The 19,645-nt window shown below is 42.3% G+C and overlaps 1 non-coding gene across 1 annotated transcript; it reads left to right on the top strand.

The window, feature by feature from the left end:
* Window positions 1-367: 367 nt before the first annotated feature.
* Trnal-caa (transfer RNA leucine (anticodon CAA)) lies at window positions 368-483 on the top strand. Its single transcript has 2 exons — window positions 368-405; window positions 438-483. It is a non-coding gene; the product is annotated as a tRNA-Leu (tRNA).
* Window positions 484-19,645: the final 19,162 nt, after the last annotated feature.

Here is a 19,645-nt window from a genome sequence, read left to right as displayed (position 1 = left end):
GAAACTTCAATGCTTGCTTTACTCATTTCAGCAAACCCCACTTTTCTACTAGATTCCAGTGCGATGGAAAAAATCCTGAATTTGAGCAATGTTTTTTTCTGTCACCCTGTCGTTCCCCCCTAAATCGGCTCATCCCTGGGTGTCGGCACAGGGTTCCGTTCTCCCCCTTCTCGCTCATCGTCAAGAACTCTAACTACTGTATATACGCAAATTATACTACAATTAAATAGTCTCATCTTAGCCACTTACAGTAAACAGTTACCATTACATCACAATGATCAAAGGTTATGAACAATTTCACCGAGAGTATTTTTGTCGACCTCATACATTCACATTTGTTCTACCTTCATGTCCTCTTATCTCATATGTCAGGATGGCCGAGCGGTCTAAGGCGCCAGACTCAAGGGCCACCTTGCCTGTTAGTACAGGTCTGAGCATTCTGGTCCTCGTCTGAGGGCGTGGGTTCGAATCCCACTTCTGACAAAATTTTAAAAGCGAAATAACTGCATCAAATGTACGTAAATTCCCGATAGTTTAATGAACTATGTTGAGTTCAGTAGAACAGAAGACTGATTTGACGAGAAGCCATTTCATTGCAGCCTGTTCATCGGCGAATTTTATTATGTCTGTGTTCCATCAATCAAAAAGGTACACATATTTTCCGGTAAAAATTTCTCAGGCACTTGCTGAACAGGCCGGCCGGAGTGGCCGTGCGGTTCTAGGCGCTACAGTCTGGAACCCAGCGACCGCTACGGTCGCAGGTTCGAATCCTGCCTCGGGCATGGCTGTGTGTGATGTCCTTAGGTTAGTTAGGTTTAATTAGTTCTAAGTTCTAGGCGACTGATGACCTCAAGTTAAGTCGCATAGTGCTCAGAGCCATTTGAACCAACCAACTTGCTGAACATAAATACAAGTGAGAGTTCAGACAAGTTTCGAAAGACGTCTCAAGGTTACAACAAGTAAATAAATAAGTTAATTAATTAAATGTATAGGTGGTTCATTAATCAGTTTTACGCCACAGCTCTACAGACCTAACTCTTTGGGCTTTATCACCGAGATAATGAAATACGTACATCGCTAGATATAACTGAAACAAATATGCGCACAGTGACATCGTAATTCATCATCACTCTGTGGATCAAATTATGAGACGTTGGTCGCAAACGCCACGGAAATGAAAAATCGACAGCTAATTGAAGAAGTATGTATGAGAATGGTTAATTCTGAATTAGACAGGCAAAATGGCAAATGTTTATGATGGACGCAAACCAGCAAATTCGACTGACAGTGCGGAACACACTTCAGAATGCAATACCGCTGTCACAGCGCAGCTCTCTTCATTCTGTTGAGATAAGCCACAAGCTTTTTGCAAAGTTTGGTATCGTAAGGGTAAGCATCTCATGTACTAACGTGTATAACCTCTTAGTTGACCGGATGTTAAGGCCCTAACCTCCCTTTTTCTTTATTTCATTTTTTTCACATCACGTGTGTTCCTGCTGTTTTTCGATGTAAATGCTCTTTAGAAGCCCATACGTTTTAAAATCAAATTACATACTCTTAGTCACATGAAACATTCTTCCGCTCTATACTAGGTACTTCAAAAGCTTGCCTACAAGGAGTCGAAATGCAGCTTTGGAACAGGCACTTGTGGTCTTGGAAGCAGTCCTGCGACAGTGAAATCTTTAGAATGGCAGGAACAAGGAGCCTAAAGAAATTACTCAACTCCTACTCCTCCAAAGACGAATTTCTTAATAAAAACCGCTGATGAGTGTGAATTATTGATAATATCAAATAGAAAACTTCGATCTGTAATAGATCATGTGGTCGTTAGACAAGTAATTTCAGGGTGGCTCATGTAAGAGCTTACATAGCAGTCCACTGTCAGACGGCTATTTACTAAAAATAATATTAGTGCTATAAAGATGAATTATACTGAGAAGGATGAAAATAAATTTTATAATACCAACAGCTCAAAAGATGGAAGTATTGGAACATTATTTGCAACCAGATCGGAAAGGATGCTGGATGAGTTATTTGAAGGATGTGCCGAAGAAATGTACGAATACATAAAGATGAATGTTAAAAACTTAGCAGCAGAAGTGCTGGATCTACAGGAAATATTCACAAGCAGAAAGCAGGATGGTGGCCAGAACACATAGAGATAGCAGTAAAAGAATCAGAAGAAACAAAAGTCAATCTGTAAGGTAAGAGAAGTCTGAAGTAGAATAAAATAAGAATAGCAAAGAATAAAAGGTGGGAGAGAACACGTGACAATGACAGTAGGAAACTGGGATTCGGTAGGAGCAACAATGTCAAAAGAATTCTGACAAAAGATAAAACTAGTCACAAAAGGAACTGGAAGAATACTTCAAAAAATTTTAAGTAGGGCAGAGAAGAATATATTGAATAGTGAATAGTAGAAGAATGCATCACAAAGATGAGATCCAAACTTCTGTAACTGAAGTGCTTGATGCATTGACGGGAGGAAATGTAGTATCATGAATTGATACCACCCCAAGGGCATCGTTATGTTGGTACCGGAATTGCAACCTCCGTTCGACGCCAATAGCAGTCGCAAGGGACTGTAGTGGAACCAATGGAGAGCGTCTGCTAAGCCACACCTCCAACAACGCCGTACTTCGAGTGCCGCGGCAATGTATGACGGCACGTGGCAGCGACGCAACCGACTTGCAGTCAGAGCTACAGCGCTACACGAAGCTACACAGACGCCGCCTACATATACATCTACATCGACATTTATACTCCGCAAGACACCCAACGGTGTGTGGCGGAGGGCACTTTACGTGCCACTGTCATTACCTCCCTTTTCTGTTCCAGTCGCGTATGGTTCGCAGGAAGAACGACTGTCTGAAAGCCTCTGTGCGCGCTCGAATCTCTCTAATTTTACATTCGTGAGCTCCTCGGGAGGTGTAAGTAGGGGGAAGCAATATATTCGATACCTCATCCAGAAACACACCCTCTCGAAACATGGCGAGCAAGCTACACCGCGATGCAGAGCGCCTGTCTTGCAGAGTCTGCCACTTGAGTTTGCTAAACATCTCCGTAACGCTATCACGCTTACCAAATAACCCTGTGACGAAACGCGCCGCACTTCTTTGGATCTTCTCTATCTCCTCCGTCAACCCGATCTGGTACGGATTCCACACTGATGAGCAATACTCAAGTATAGGTCGAACGAATGTTTTGTAAGCCACCTCCTTTGTTGATGGACTACATTTTCTAAGGACTCTCCCAATGAATCTCAACCTGGTACCCGCCTTACCAACAATTAATTTTATATGATCATTCCACTACAAATCGTACCGCACGCATACTCCCAGATATTTTACAGAAGTAACTGCTACCAGTGTTTGTTCCGCTATCATATAATCATACAATAAAGGATCCTTCTTTCTATGTATTCGCAATACATTACATTTGTCTATGTTAAGGGTCAGTTGCCACTCCCTGCACCAAGTGCCTATCCGCTGCAGATCTTCCTGCATTTCGCTACAATTTTCTAATGCTGCAACTTCTCTGTGTACTACAGCATCATCCGCGAAAAGCCGCATGGAACTTCCGACACTATCTGCTAGGTCATTTATATATATTGTGAAAAGCAATGGTCCCATAACACTCCCCTGTGGCACGCCAGAGGTTACTTTAACGTCTATAGACGTCTCTCCATTGACAACAACATGCTGTGTTCTGTTTGCTAAAAACTCTTCAATCCAGCCACACAGCTGGTCTGATATTCCGTAGGCTCTTACTTTGTTTACCAGGCGACAGTGCGGAACTGTATCGAACACCTTCCGGAAGTCAAAGAAAACAGCATCTACCTGGGAGCCTGTATCTAATATTTTTTTGGTCACATGAACAAATAAAGCGAGTTGGGTCTCACACGATCGCTGTTTCCGGAATCCATGTTGATTCCTACAGAGTAGATTCTGGGTTTCCAAAAAAGACATGATACGCGAGCATAAAACATGTTCTAAAATTCTACAACAGATCGACGTCAGAGATATAAGTCTATAGTTTTGCGCATCTGCTCGACGACCCTTCTTGAAGACTGGGACTACCTGTGCTCTTTTCCAATCATTTGGAACCTTCCGTTCCTCTAGAGACTTGCGGTACATGGCTGTTAGAAGGGGGGCAAGTTCTTTCGCGTACTCTGTGTAGAATCGAATTGGTATCCCGTCAGGTCCAGTGGACTTTCCTCTGTTGAGTGATTCCAGTTGCTTTTCTATTCCTTGGACACTTATTTCGATGTCAGCCATTTTTTCGTTTGTGCGAGGATTTAGAGAAGGAACTGCAATGCGGTCTTCCTCTGTGAAACAGCTTTGGAATAAGGTGTTTAGTATTTCAGCTTTACGCGTGTCATCCTCTGTTTCAATGCCATCATCATCCCGGAGTGTCTGGATATGCTATTTCGAGCCACTTACTGATTTAACGTAAGACCAGAACTTCCTAGGATTTTCTGTCAAGTCGGTACATAGAATTTTACTTTCGAATTCACTGAACGTTTCACGCATAGCCCTCCTTACGCTAACTTTGACATCGTTTAGCTTCTGTTTGTCTGAGAGGTTTTGGCTGCGTTTAAACTTGGAGTGAAGCTCTCTTTGCTTTCGCAGTAGTTTCCTAACTTTGTTGTTGAATCACGGTGGGTTTTTCCCGTCCCTCACAGTTTTACTCGGCACGTACCTGTCTAAAACGCATTTTACGATTGCCTTGAACTTTTTCCATAAAGACTCAAGATTGTCAGTGTCGGAACAGAAATTTTCGTTTTGATCTGTTAGGTAGTCTGAAATCTGCCTTCTATTACTCTTGCTAAAACAGATAAACCTTCCTCCCTTTTTTTTATATTCCTATTAACGTCCATATTCAGGGATGCTGCAACGGCCTTATGATCACTGATTCCCTGTTCTGCACTTACAGAGTGGAAAAGTTCGGGTCTGTTTGTTATCAGTAGGTCCAAGATGTTATCTCCACGAGTCGGTTCTCTGTTTAACTGCTCGAGGTAATTTTCGGATGTGCACTCAGTATAATGTCACTCGATGCTCTGTCCCTACCACCCGTCCTAAACATCTGAGTGCCCCAGTCTATATCTGGTAAATTGAAATCTCCACCTAAGACTATAACATGCTGAAAAAATTTATGTGAAATGTATTCCAAATTTTCTCTCAGTTGTTCTGCCACTAATGCTGCTGAGTCGGGAGGTCGGTAAAAGGAGCCAACTATTAACCTAGCTCGGTTGTTGAGTGTAACCTCCACCCATAATAATTCACAGGAACTATCCACTTCTACTTCACTGCAGGATAAACTACTACTAACAGCGACAAACACGCCACCACCGGTTGCATGCAATCTATCCTTTCTAAACACCGTCTGTGCCTTTGTAAAAATTTTGGTAGAATTTATCTCTGGCTTCGGACAGCTTTCTGTACCTATAACGATTTCAGCTTCGGTGCTTTCTATCAGCGCTTGAAGTTCCGGTACTTTACCAATGCAGCTTCGACAGTTTACAATTACAATACCGATTGCTGCTTGGTCCCCGCATGTCCTGACTTTGCCCCGCACCCTTTGAGGCTGTTGCCCTTTCTGTACTTGCCCGAGGCCATCTAACCTAAAAAACCGCCCAGTCCACGCCTCACAACCCCTGCTACCCGTGTAGCCGCTTGCTGCGTGTAGTGGACTCCTGACCTATCCAGTGGAACCCGAAACCCCACCACCCTATGGCGCAAGTCGAGGAATCTGCAGCCCGCACGGTCGCAGAACCGTCTCAGCCTCTGATTCAGACCCTCCACTCGGCTCTGTACCAAAGGTCCGTAGTCAGTCCTGTCGACGATGCTGCAGATGGTGAGCTCTGCTTTCATCCCGCTAGCGAGACTGGCAGTCTTAACGAAATCAGACAACCGCCGGAAGCCAGAGAGGATTTCCTCCGATTCACAGCGACACACATCATTGGTGGCGACATGAGCGACCACCTGCAGATGGGTGCACCCTGTACCCTTCATGGCATCCGGAAGGACCCTTTTCACATCTGGAATGACTCCCCCCGGTATGCACACGGAGTGCACATTGGTTTTCTTCCCCTCTCTTGCTGCCAAGTCGCAGCTCTGTCACTGTCACTGTTGTTGTTGTAATAGCTGGACTCTGTTTCTTGTTGCATCATTTGTAATGAGTCTTCGTACATTTGGAGAAGTACGAGGGTCACTCCAAAAGAAACGCTCACTATTTCTTTTAAAAATACATCTTTTATTCTACATGTTTGAAAGTTTTACAGTGTGTAGATACGTCCCTTAGGAACAATATTTTCATTACTCCACACAATTTGCATCCCTCTCAACTGCCTTACGCCATCTTGGAACCAGCGCCTGTATACCCGCACGGTAAAATTCTGGACCAACCTGTTGGTTCCACTGTTTGGCAGCGTGCACAAGGGAGTCATCATCTTCAAACCTTTTGCAAGAAGAGTTTCCCAAAGAGATGGTAGTCACATGGGGCCAGGTCAGGACTGTCAGGCGGGTGTTTCAGTGTTGTCCATCCGAGCTATGTGATCGCTTCCATGGTTTTTTGAATGACATGTGGCTGTGCATTGTAGTGCAACAGCAAAACATCCTGCTTTTGCCGATGTGGTCGAACACGACTCACTTTAGCTTGAAGTTTAGTCAGTGTCGTCACACATGCATCTGAATCTATGGTTGTTCCAGTTGGCATGATGTCCACAAGCAAGAGTCCTTCGGAATCGAAAAACACCATAGCCATAATTTTTCCAGCAGAAGGTGCGCTTTTGAATTTTTTTTCCTTGGGTGAATTTGCATGATGCCACTCCATCGATTTCCTCTTTGTCTCTGGTGAAAAATGATGGAGCCATGTTTCATCACCTGTCACAATTCTTCCAAGTAACTCATCTCCTCCATTCTCGTACTGGTCCAAAAGTTCGCTGCATACCGTTTTTCTTGTTTCTTTGTGAGCCACTGTCAATATCCTGGGAACCCACCTGGCACAAACCTTTTTTTAACGCCAACACTTTCAGTGTTCTGCAAACACTTCCTTCCCCTATCCCAACGTAGCGTGACAATTCGTTCACTGTGATGCGTCTGTCAGCAGTCACCAATTCTTTAACTCTCTGCACATTGTCTGGAGTGTGTGCAGTACGAGGCCTGTCACTGCGAGGACAGTCCTCAATATTTCCATGCCCGCTTTCATCAAGTAACCTGCTTGCCCACCGACTAACTGTACTGCGATCGACAGCAGCATAGCCATACACCTTTTTCAACTTCTTGTGGATGTTCCCCACTGTCCCGTTTTGGCAGCACAGGAATTCTATGAAAGTACGTTGCTTCTGACGAACGTCAAGTGTAGCAGCCATCTTGAAACATGCCGTGGCGGCGCCACTTACGGGAACAGGTTGAATTAAGTTTGAAAACAAGCAGGAAGGATGTATCTACACACTGTAAAACTTTCACACATGCAGAATGAAAACTGTATTTTTACAAAAATATTGTGCATTTCTTTTGGAGGGACCTTCGTACAGGGTCCGGCATAAAAAACTCCCCGATTACAAAGTAACGTGCAGCGGACAGTAGAAGGAGCAGAGTGGTGGGGGGCGCGTCGTTAAGTAGCTGCCTACGTGCCGCTTTCAGTGTACGCCATGGCGTGGTCTGGTGAACATCGTGCCTTCGTAGTGGAAGATTTTATTCAAAATGGCGAATCGCCTATTAATACTCAACGTGCTTTTCGCGTTCGCTTTGCGCTCGGGCGACGGGACCCTGTTCCCGATAAGAAAACAATTTATTCTTGGGTTGCTAACTTTCGTGAGACAGGTTCCGCATTAAAAAGGAAACCACCTGGACAACCACGGACTGCAACAGGCCCCGGAAATGTTGATGCAGTTAGAGCTTCAGTTCAACAATCTCCTTGACGATCCGCTAAAAAGCATGCGGCAGCATTACGGATATCTGATCGAAGTGTGAGAAGAATCTTGCATCGAGATCTTAAAATGCATCCTTACAAACTTGTAACTACGCAGGAACTGAGTGAACGAGACTGTGGTGTCCGTGTAAGTTTGTGCCAAGACCTTCTTCGGAACATTCGTCCCAACGATATTGTGATTTTTTCTGATGAAGCACACTTTCACCTTGCCGGAACAGTGAACAGCCAAAATTGCAGGTACTGGTGTGAACACAATCCCCAAGAACTTCATCAACGACCACTTCATAGCCCTAAAGTAAATGGTGTGCTGTTTACAATTCCGGAGTGATCGGTCCTTACTTTTTCGAAGAAAATGACAGGAATTTAACCGTCAACAGTGAACGCTATTGTGCCATGCTCCGCGACTTTCTCCAACCACAACTAAGGGAGCTTTTTGGTGAAATAGAGAACGTGTGGTTCCAGCAAGATGGTGCTACAGCCCACACAGCGCGGCAGTCACTGGCATTGGTGAAGGAAATGTTTCCTGGACATGTGATCTCGTTGCGTGGAGACATTGGCTGGCCCCCACGATCGCCGGACTTAACGCCCTGTGATTTCTTTCTTTGGGGCTATTTAAAAGCAAAAGTTTATGAACAACGTCCACAATCTTTACGAGCCCTGAAAGAAGCAATTACACAAGAGGTTGAAGCTATTCCACCTGAAATGACTCAAAGAGTAATGAATAACTTCAGGGAAAGACTCAATCAGTGTGTCGACAGTGCAGGAAGCCATTTAAGGGATGTTTTATTTAAAAAGTAAGACCATAAGAGTATTTTCTAAAATGCCACAATATGCACTTTTATTTAGTATAAATAAAATTGTTCTACCTTATTTGGTTTTGTTTTTATTAGCTTTCGTTTTTCTGCCGGACCTTGTATAAGTTCAATAAATCTTCTGTTACTGTGTTATTTGTTCACTAATAAGCTGTGCTTCTGTCCAGCTTTCCTGCAGCGACAGTTGCTGCACGACCCTGTAGCCCACCTATCCTTACCTTTGTGTACAAAGGCATACACAACTGGAAAGAATGGCGAATTATCTGCTCCAGGTGGCATCAGTTGAAAGTTCTGGAAATACAGTGGAAACAAAGTTTTGAAACAAATACTGCATAGAGAAATACTACTTAAGGAAATGAAGCTAGGTTAGAATTACTAGGGTGTTTAAGAAAAGAAATCACAAAATCTGAACTATCGAGGAATCTGTGCTACAAACTCAATGATCAGAAATTTAAAGCAAGTAATAAAAACCAGAGTGGAAACTAATTTTAGAACCCAAGAAAAACAATATGGTTTCAAAGCTTGTAGGTCATGTAAGGACCATGCTTTCACATTGCAACAGATTTCGGCAAAAAGTAGAGAAAAATTTTAAAAACCTTGGATTAGTTTTCACAGATTTCGAAAAGACCCATGATACTATTCCAAACCCACCTGGACAGTCGTGCATGTTAAAGTGCCGCCTCCGGCAAAGGGAGGAGTGCTGACCTGGGATTGAATCCTCCCAGTATAATAACGATGGAGGTCAGTGTGCTGGCCTGCCTGGATTTGGTTTGTAGGTCGTTTTCCACATCCCACTAGATGAATACCAGGGTGGTACCATGGCCCAGCTCTATTACATGATTTTCAAACATTTAGAAACATTTTGCTCACTTTTAGTAAAAGGATGGTAATCAGAAGGGCATCTGGTCACAACATATGCTAAGCATGCCAAATCAGTTAATAGCCACGCCCACCCTGCGATGATGCAGTTCAAAGGCACAAGCAAAAGAAGACAGAAGAACATACGGCACCTCTGCAAGAAAACTGCGTTGAAAAGCATTACTTGTGGCAAACTTATAGCATCCCTTAATTAAGAAAATATAAGTAATAAATAAGATAATACATGCCAAATAAAATTTGGTACTATATTTTCAAAGAAACTTAGAACCGGCAAAGGCCTGTTACAAGGCTGCCCCATGTCACCATGTCAGTCATTCACTTACATAGGTATTAGTCTCAGGAATTAGTCTTGTATATGTAACAGAGTGGGGTTAGAGATTGCAGATGAAACATATCTGCACCATTTACTCATTGCTGATGACCAAGTCATCATATCGCACGATGGGGAAGATGCGAATTATATCTGTAATTAATAATGGAACGTAAAAACTGGGGTTTGCAGATTATATGAAAAACAAAATATCTTACTACTGATCTGGATGAATTGTACATAGTGTAATGGGCGGGGTGGGGGGTGGGGGGGGCGAAGGGGAAATAATAAAATGGCAACAATTTCTCCTACACCAGGTCTATTTTGGAAAAAAGAGAGAAATTCAAATTTAGAAATTAATAAAGAAATAATAATGGAAGCAAGTCATTAGAACGCTCGGTTCACTCTTATGGAGTAGGAATGTGATGGATAGAACAAAAAGACTCATATCCAACTTGATATTGCAGAGTGTAGTCCTGTATGGGGCACAAGTAATCAGAGACATATAAGCAAACTGCAAGTATTAGCGATGGATTTCTGCAGAAGATCAGCAAAAATAAGGAACACCGAATGGACAAATATAGTGAAAGTGGAAAAAGGAATATGTGATGTGATGGACTAAAGAATATTACAGTGGTACGGAAAGCTAAGAAGAATGGGGGAAACAAGAAAGCGAAGACTGATACTGTGATGGGAAATTGAGGCAAGAAGAAGAAGAAGAGGGTAGCCAATGACTACCTATATGAAGATGGTATCCGTACACCATCTTCATATAGATAAGGCTTACGAGCCATTGATGTTCTTCAGTGCGGATGCACTCACATCACCCGAACACTTACGGGAATCAGTAGACTAACTGCCGCAAGTAATGAATATAGTGGGTGGGGGCACTACCAATGCAGTGTGTGGACAGAAAGTTAGGTCTCGTCGCGGGGAGCATGTCAGAGATAAGTCCCTGCAATTGTTCTATCCTGTCTGTTCTCGGTGGCTCAGTCGGACAAAGCTTTTACCATGTAAGCAGGAGATCCCGAGTTCGAGTCGCGGTGGGGGCACACAATTTCAACTATCCCCGTTGATATTTATCAACGCCTGTAAGCAGATTAAGGTCGAGATTTCATTGTAATTTCAATGACTTCCTAGTTTCAAAATTTGCAGATGACAATGAGAAGAGTTGGTGCAGAAGAAGATACGATAGATCAAAATACCTAAAGGAGGTTTTGAGTACTAGTGCAATATGCATTGTAATAAGCCCTGAATGTATTGTTATGTTGGAAGGAAGCCTCTGTATTTAGGAAAGCCTCGATAAATAACAGTAAATAAATCAGTTAATGTATTACATAAAATGTTACTTCTGTCTGTCTTCAGGAGTTATTTCAATGCCCCAGTGCAGCAAAAGAGCAGAAATTTAATCATCAAGCATAACTGTACGTTAAATTAGTAAAAAAAGCCATCTCGATGGTACAGTCATTTGTTAAAAATATGACCGGTGTCGGCTTCTGACCGGTACAACGGTGTTTCTTCTTTGTGACATGCATATCCGATAGAAAGGACACCATACCTATGTAATTTAAGATTATAAGATAATCCACATCAGTCAGAACCACTTCACGTAAGATTTGTTGAAAGTACATTAGCATATCTCTTTTTATTTGTTAATATGTGTTGTGCATTCTTGTTTCATAACACACTATGTGATCAAAAGTATCCGCACACCTAGCTGAAAATGATGTACAAGTTCGTTGCGCCCTCCATTAGTAATAATGAAATTAAAGATGGTGTTGCACGATCCTTAGGCTTAATGACAGATTCCACACTCGCAGACATACGTTCAATCATGTACTGGAATGTTTCTTGGGGAATGGCAGCCCATTCTTCATGAAGTGATGCACTGGCGAGAGGTATCGATATCGGTCGGTGAGGCCTGGCACGAAGTCGGCATTTCAGAACATCCAAAAGGTTTTCTATAGGATTCAGGTCAGGACCCTGTGCAGGCCAGTCCATTGCATGGATGTTATTGTCGTGTAACCATTCCGCCACAGGCCGTGCATTACGAACAGATGCAATCGACATCCCCGAATTGCTCTTCAACAGTGGGAAGCAAGAAGGTGCTTAAAACATCAATGTAGGCCTGTGCTGTGATAGTGGTACGCAAAACAACAAGGGTGTAAGCCCCCTGCATGAAAAACACGACCACACCATAACACCACCGCTTCCGAATTTTGCTGTCGGCACTACACACGCTGCAGGTGACGTTCACCGGGCATTCGCCGTACACACTCCCTACAATCGGATCGCCACATTTTGTACAGTGATTCGTCACTCCACACAACGTTGTTCCACTGTTCAATCGTCCAATGTTTACTCTCCTTACACCAAGCGAGGAGTCATTTGCCATTTACCGGCGTGAAATGTGGCTTATGAGCAGCCGCTCGGCCATGAAATCCAAGTTTTCTCACCTCCCGCCTAAATGTCATAATACTTGCAGTGGATTCTGATGCAGTTTGGAATTCCTATGTTATGGTCTGGATAGATGTCTGCCTATTACACATTACGACCCTCTCTAACTGTCGGCGGTCTCTGTCAGTCAACAGACGAGGTCGGCCTGCACGCTTTTGTGCTGTACGTGCCCCTTCACGTATAATTTCACTATCACATCGGAAACAACGGACCTAGAGATGTTTAGGAGCGTGGAAACCTCACGTACAGACGTATAACACAAGTGACACCCAATGACCTAACCACGTTCGAAGTCCGTGAATTCCGCGGAGCGCCCCATCCTGCTCTCTCACGATGAGTGATGACTACTGAGATGGCTGATATGGGGTATCAAGTAGTAGATGGCAGCACAATGCACCTAATATCGAAAACGTATGTTTCTTGTGGTGTCCGGATACTTCTATCATGATAGAAATCTGCCAAACACGTCTCCGACTATTATCTGGTTGAAGGCATATGCGACACTCATCGGTGAAGAAAACGTGATGCCAATCCTGAGTGGTCCATTCGGCATGTTGTTGGGCCCATCTGTACCGCGCTGCATGGTGTCGTGGTTGCAAAGATGGACCTCGCCATGAACGTTGGGAGTGAAGTTGGGTATCATGCAGCCTTTTGCGCACAGTTTGAGTCGTAACAAGACGTGCTGTGGCTGCACGAAAAGCATTATTCAACACGGTGGCGTTGCTGTCAGGGTTCCTCCGAGCCATAATCCTTAGGTAGCGATCATCCACTGCATTAGTGGCCCTTGGCCGGCCTGAGCGATGCATGTCATCGACAGTTCCTGTCTCTCTGAATCTCCTCCACGTGCGAACAATATAGCTTTGGTTCACTCCGAGACGCCTGGACATTTCCCTTGTTGAGAGCTCTTCCTGGCACGAAGTAACAATGCGAACGCGATCGAACCGCGCTACTGACCGTCTAGGCATGGTTGAACTGCAGAGCCGTGTACCTCCTCCCTGGAGGAATGACTGGAACTGTTCGGCTGTCGAACCCCCTTCGCCTAATAGGCGCTGCTCATGCATGGTTGTTTACATCTTTGGGGTGGTTTAGTGACATCTCTGAACAGGCAAGGGGACTGTGTCTGTGATACAACCTCCACAGTCAACGTCTATCTTCAGGAGTTCTGTAACCGGGGTGATGCAAAACTTTTTTTGATGTGCGTATTTTATCCATAATGGATGCAAGTGAAATCTGTTACTGTTCCTTTACAGAGTGTAGAATAATAACCGCTACTAGTCAAAATAGGTGATTTTATTTAACATGTGACCGGTTTCGGGCTTGTGCCCATCTTTAGGTGGTTTACATTGAGGTACATGTTTCCTTGCTCAATGTTGGAGATCGCTGTTTAAATCGAAAACAAATGATGTAATGGTGACTAAATAGACCCAAATGAAACATCTGGAAGCGACTAAGCGATATGTGTTGCAAAATATTATAGTTCTCACATAAAGCTGGTGTATCCACATCGTTTTCACAGTACATTTGTCATATTTTTGTACAAAAGTATTTAGTTTTTTACATGTTAACTGGAGAATACTGAAAAATGGGATACAACCGATCGGCTTTGAAAAATGACGTCACAAATTACCATAGACTATGGATTGCAAGGACATAGTAGAACGTTGAGAAAAAAGGAATAAACTGCAGAGAAAACAGATCGTGGATACGTACCACGTATATCCGTATTTCAAAAGTAATGTTGCATATATCGCTTTTTGTGCAGTAGAAAGTCCTTGTAGCCTATTATTCAATTTATCTATATAGCCAAGTGAAGGATGGGATACTAAAAAAAGGTACTAGTACTACTGAACGCGAAAAAAGACAACAAACGAAAAATTTGTAGATGTACTTCAGTTAACCTATATAGGATACTGGTACTATGGTAGGCGAAAAATGTGAGAAACGTAAAATTTGCATTCGTACTTCAGTTGACCTATGGGCCTATACGTCAACTGAAGAATAGGATACAACCTTCGTAGTTCAACTGATGCACAAAATGCCAGTGTTATATACCGGATGTCGTTTTCTTTTGCTTTCGCTAGTACTAGTATACTATTATTCAGTCGACCTACATAGTACCGGATACGAACTAGTTGCAGAGGAAACAGCAGTTGGGAAGATTCACTATCAGATAAAGGTATACTGTAATTCAAAACGTGTACACAAACGATTTAAAATTACAACTCGCGACAAAAAGCATACGCAATATCTATTTCTTAATAACACATTCATTTATTTTTATTTACAACCACGACGCTTGCGACAGAAGATAAGCGATTTGTTATCTACGGTTCGAAAATAAACAAACTAATATCTATGACTAAAATATGGCGTCGTTGGTCAAAGCCGATGAGTTGTAACCCATTCTTGAGTTGACCCGTTGACTGTATATTACTCACCACGCTAATTATTGGTTACTGCTGAGCACTGTTACTACTAATAAGGTACTATCTGCTGTTAGTGATGGTAGGTTACTATCTCACATTACTGCTGCACAAATTAAGTGCAAACCTCATTGCATAATGATGAAGATGAGAGTTCTTTTACGCAGTATTCGCATAGTAGTACTTACACTCTGAATAAATCAGAAACGAGATAAGCACGCAATTGTACGTATTGTAAGAAAAATAGTGACAACCTACAGCACATGTCATAAGGTGAAACCAGTTACGCCAGATGCATATATTGTTCTATATGCAGTAATGCCAAAATCTCTTTGGTATTTTGTGGCTGTGAACCATGTTGGTCCTCCGTCTGGAGAGCAGGGAACGATGACATGCATTCTTGTTGAGGGCGAATGTTGGTCGAAGCTAGCAACATCATATCCGACGAAGAAAGCTACAACCTATGCGGTAATATTTACACTAGCGGACCACTATTTTAGGAATGTAGGGAAGACCAAAGAACTTGCTTTCAGGTAACGACGTACAGTTTGCCGACTATCAGTTTAGGGAGTTCTTAGCCTGGGTAATTGTCAATGAGTAAGGACACATAAACTTGTGGTGAGTTACCGTTTCTCAAAACGTTACGTCTCTGTTATGTCAGAAGCCTATTAGATTTCATTCGAAGATGGTTATATTTATGGAGACTGTATAGTCTGCAACTTAATTATGTTATTGTAGTTACAATAAGTTAGTCTCAAATTACCACGATTACTCAGTTATAAGGGCAGCAGATCTGAGGCCACAGAGATGCGAATTAATAATTAGGGTGTTCGTAAAACACCTACGCCGTAACAGCTTATATAATTGAGAAATCTCGGGCATTTGGTAGGTAATTAAGTTTAGTTATGTGACTAGGATTAGTCGGAGTACTGAACCGATTCTGGTTTCGCCGTGTTTGGATTTTTTGTTAGAGGTGCTCCTGGGGCGTCGTGCGGCGGAGCCAGACCGTCTTATGATGAAACCGAACCATCTCAAGTAACCAGAGAGTCTACAGCGCGAGCGTCGTGACACGGAGGTCCTCCGTCATGATGTTCCATGACGATCGTCAACGGTGATCCAGGAGTGTAAAATAAAGCCTCGGTACAGTTATGTCATGCTCTTATCACTAACGAGCTGCAAATTGAGTTGTAATTCCAAATCTGCTTGTAATCTGGCAAATAAAACTAGATACTCTTCCAAAACAGCTGAAGAGCTCTTCTTTGTAAAAAGTGATTTTCAGGAAGAACTTCTAGAAGAAGACTTCTGCCAACTGAAGGTAAAAGCGGGATCAAGGCGGCGGAATCCCCGCAATATTTTAGAGAAAAATTTTGGCTGTAGACCACGGTAATATATTAAACGACAGAGGTATCAGCAAAATTTCCCCTATAATAGAGCAAATCACATATCTGGGGGTATGAGTTACTCAAAGCTACAGACTTCTGTTAGAAAATCAGGGATACAGCTCATTTCTTAACTGTATAAATTTCTTTTTATTTAGTTTCCTGTACTTTAGAACGCCCATCATTAAGATTACAAAACTGGTGTCTTATCACTGGTATGTTGCTTATTTTATAATCTTTTCAGTTATTTGAATGGACTCGAAGCTCCTCAATGGAAACGTAAAAAGGGAGATACCTATCAGCTACTTAATAACACAACTACCTTGTATCGCTATTACAAAGATAGCCACATTACAACAATGGCAATTATCATGGGCATAACAACTACTGTACAATTTAAAATAATTGTGTGATAGACATTTTAGTGACTGGTTTGGTAGTGGGGTAGCCACTAGCCCTGTCTTTGTAATATGAAAATAACAAAGTTATTTTATTCGGGCTATAATGTTACCATGTGGTGTTCTACATTCTTAAGTTAATAATTGTTATGGAAAATGGTACAGTAAAGGGGTTCCACATGCTTCTCCAGACCATTTATTTTCGATTACTTCATCCGCACTTGTTTCATTACGTCTGTGTCATCACAAGTGGGTCCTTACTTTTATTACGTATTTGACCTCTAAATATTTGAACTACAAAAGGTGCTATTGAAATGGGGTTTGATATTTTTGTTGCTACTGTTGTGCTTTTTTGTTTCTTAAGTACTGGAGTTTTTTATGTGTAGAATATTCATACATATTGGGAGCATAGTCTGTCAACGACAACATGTGCTCACGATTAGTGTATCGTTACATCAACTCCATAGTTGCACCAAATAGCAACAACGTGTTCTTCTTTATTGCTATTTTGAATTACAAGTATTCTGTGTAGTCTGTACAGAGTTTTTCTGATAGTTGCCAGTTTTATTGGTAATGTAGATGGTTTGATTTAATGTTGATAATCATGCCTATAGCTGTTCTTTTCTTTTCTGAAATTTTGGAAGCTGTATCTGTTGTTAGAGATCAGGATAGTATATTGTTTCTTCTTTTACCATTACGATAGTGAACAGAATGTGGTGTACTTTATTTATCGCCACATGTTCACCGTTAATATGTTATTGTGGTTTGTTAAATGCTTGACACACTTACTGGCATATCTGTGCCAGTATAAGACTGTATGTTTTTCTTTTTATTAATTCTGCAAAAAAATCTGTTTTCAGTGAGGTTCAGATAGGCATCAGTAACATCTATAAGATCAGTCTTACCATCTGGACGGCTTCCTTTTGAAAATGTATCGTTAGATTAAAATTAGTTTTTCTCGGTGATTTCTTTTACGATCTGTGTCCGTTCTTCTGTTGTTCTGAGTTTCCTACCAACTGTGCTTTTGTGAACTGTACATATCTTCCACATCAAATGATATCAATTTTCCATTTGGTGTGATGAGCGTATTTTTAATTCAAAATGGTTCAAATGGCTCAGAGCACTATGGGGCTTAACATCTCAGGTCATCAGTCCCCTAGAACTTAAAACTACTTAAACCTAACTAACCTAAGGACATCACACACATCCATGCCCGAGGCAGGATTCGAACCTGCGACCGTAGCGGTCGTATTTTTAAATTTTAGACGATTCTAAACAATTTTTTTATACTTCTGTTATTCTGCAGTTTGTAATGTTCCACTAAATAGTGGTGTGTGAACTTTGACATGTGTGACATGTGGTGTGTGAGAGCACCCTGTATGTATTCTGGTCTGGTTTGTGAAGGTTGGTGCTGATAGATTTTTTTTGCACTAAGTTTTGTTTCTGTGTTTTTGCGAGTAAGTATTTTTCACCTTACTGCCAAGTTTCACAGCTGAGCAATCAAGGCGCCCGAATGTTTCAAGGGAAACACGGCCTCATTCGCCGGCATCGCCAAGGATATTTCTTTGGCGGAAGGACTGAAGGACGGAAAATCAGGATTTAAGGCCACATTGACGACGTCATTAGGAGCGGATATGACAAGGCTAGTGAAGAAAAGCGACAGTGTCGTTTTCTACATAGATACCTCAAAAGACACCTTACAGTGTGTGAGAGAGGGTAATTTTGGTTTCCTTTTTGTATTCCCCCTTCCCTGCTCCGCTTGCATATTGTGTTTGGGAAGGATGACTATCGATAAGCCTCCGTAAGGGTTCTAATTCTTTCTGTTTTCTCACTGTGATCATTTTGCGATGTGTATGTAAAAGAAAGTGCTACCCTTTTATCGGATGTATGAAACTTGTAATTCCAACCGTAAACTTCTTCATAATGCAAAACTTCTCATTTGTAGCACCTGTCACTGGAGTTTGTTGAGTATCTCTGTAATTATTTCGCGCTTGCCAAACGATCCCGTGACGAAACCTGCAAGTATTCATTGGATCTTCTCTACACCTACATCTACATCTACATCTACATGACTACTCTGCAATTCACATTTAAGTGCTTGGCAGAGAGTTCGTCGAACCACAATCATACTATCTCTCTACCATTCCACTCCCGAACAGCGCGCGGGAAGAACGAACACCTAAACCTTTCTGTTCGAGCTATGATTTCTCTTATTTTATTTTGATGATCATTCCTACCTATGTAGGTTGGGCTCAACAAAATATTTTCGCATTCGGAAGAGAAAGTTGGTGACTGAAATTTCGTAAATAGATCTCGCCGCGACGAAAAACGTCTTTGCTGTAATGACTTCCATCCCAATTCGCGTATCATATCTGCCACACTCTCTCCCCTACTACGTGATAATACAAAACGAGCTGCCCTTTTTTGCACCCTTTCGATGTCCTCCGTCAATCCCACCTGGTAAGGATCCCACACCGCGCAGCAATATTCTAACAGAGGACGAACGAGTGTAGTGTAAGCTGTCTCTTTAGTGGACTTGTTGCATCTTCTAAGTGTCCTGCCAATGAAACGCAACCTTTGGCTCGCCTTCCCCACAATATTATCTATGTGGTCTTTCCAACTGAAGTTGTTCGTAATTTTAACTCTCAGGTACTTAGTTGAATTGACAGCCTTGAGAATTGTACTATTTATCGAGTAATCGAATTCTAACGGATTTCTTTTGGAACTCACACTTTTCGTTATTTAGCGTCAACTGCCACCTGCCACACCATACAGCAATCTTTTCTAAATCGCTTTGCAACTGATACTGGTCTTCGGATGACCTTACTAGACGGTAAATTACAGCATCATCTGCGAACAACCTAAGAGAACTGCTCAGATTGTCACCCACGCCATTTATATAGATCAGGAACCGCAGAGGTCCCAGGACGCTTCCCTGGGGAACACCTGATATCACTTCAGTTTTACTCGATGATTTTCCGTCTATTACTACGAACTGCGACCTTCCTGACAGGAAATCACGAATCCAGTCGCACAAATGAGACGATACCCC

The sequence above is a fragment of the Schistocerca cancellata genome, chromosome 7, assembly GCF_023864275.1.
Source record: "Schistocerca cancellata isolate TAMUIC-IGC-003103 chromosome 7, iqSchCanc2.1, whole genome shotgun sequence".
NCBI lineage: Eukaryota > Metazoa > Arthropoda > Insecta > Orthoptera > Acrididae > Schistocerca > Schistocerca cancellata.
The sequence above is the reverse complement of the archived record's forward strand: the minus strand, read 5'-3'. Positions and strand labels throughout refer to the sequence as shown.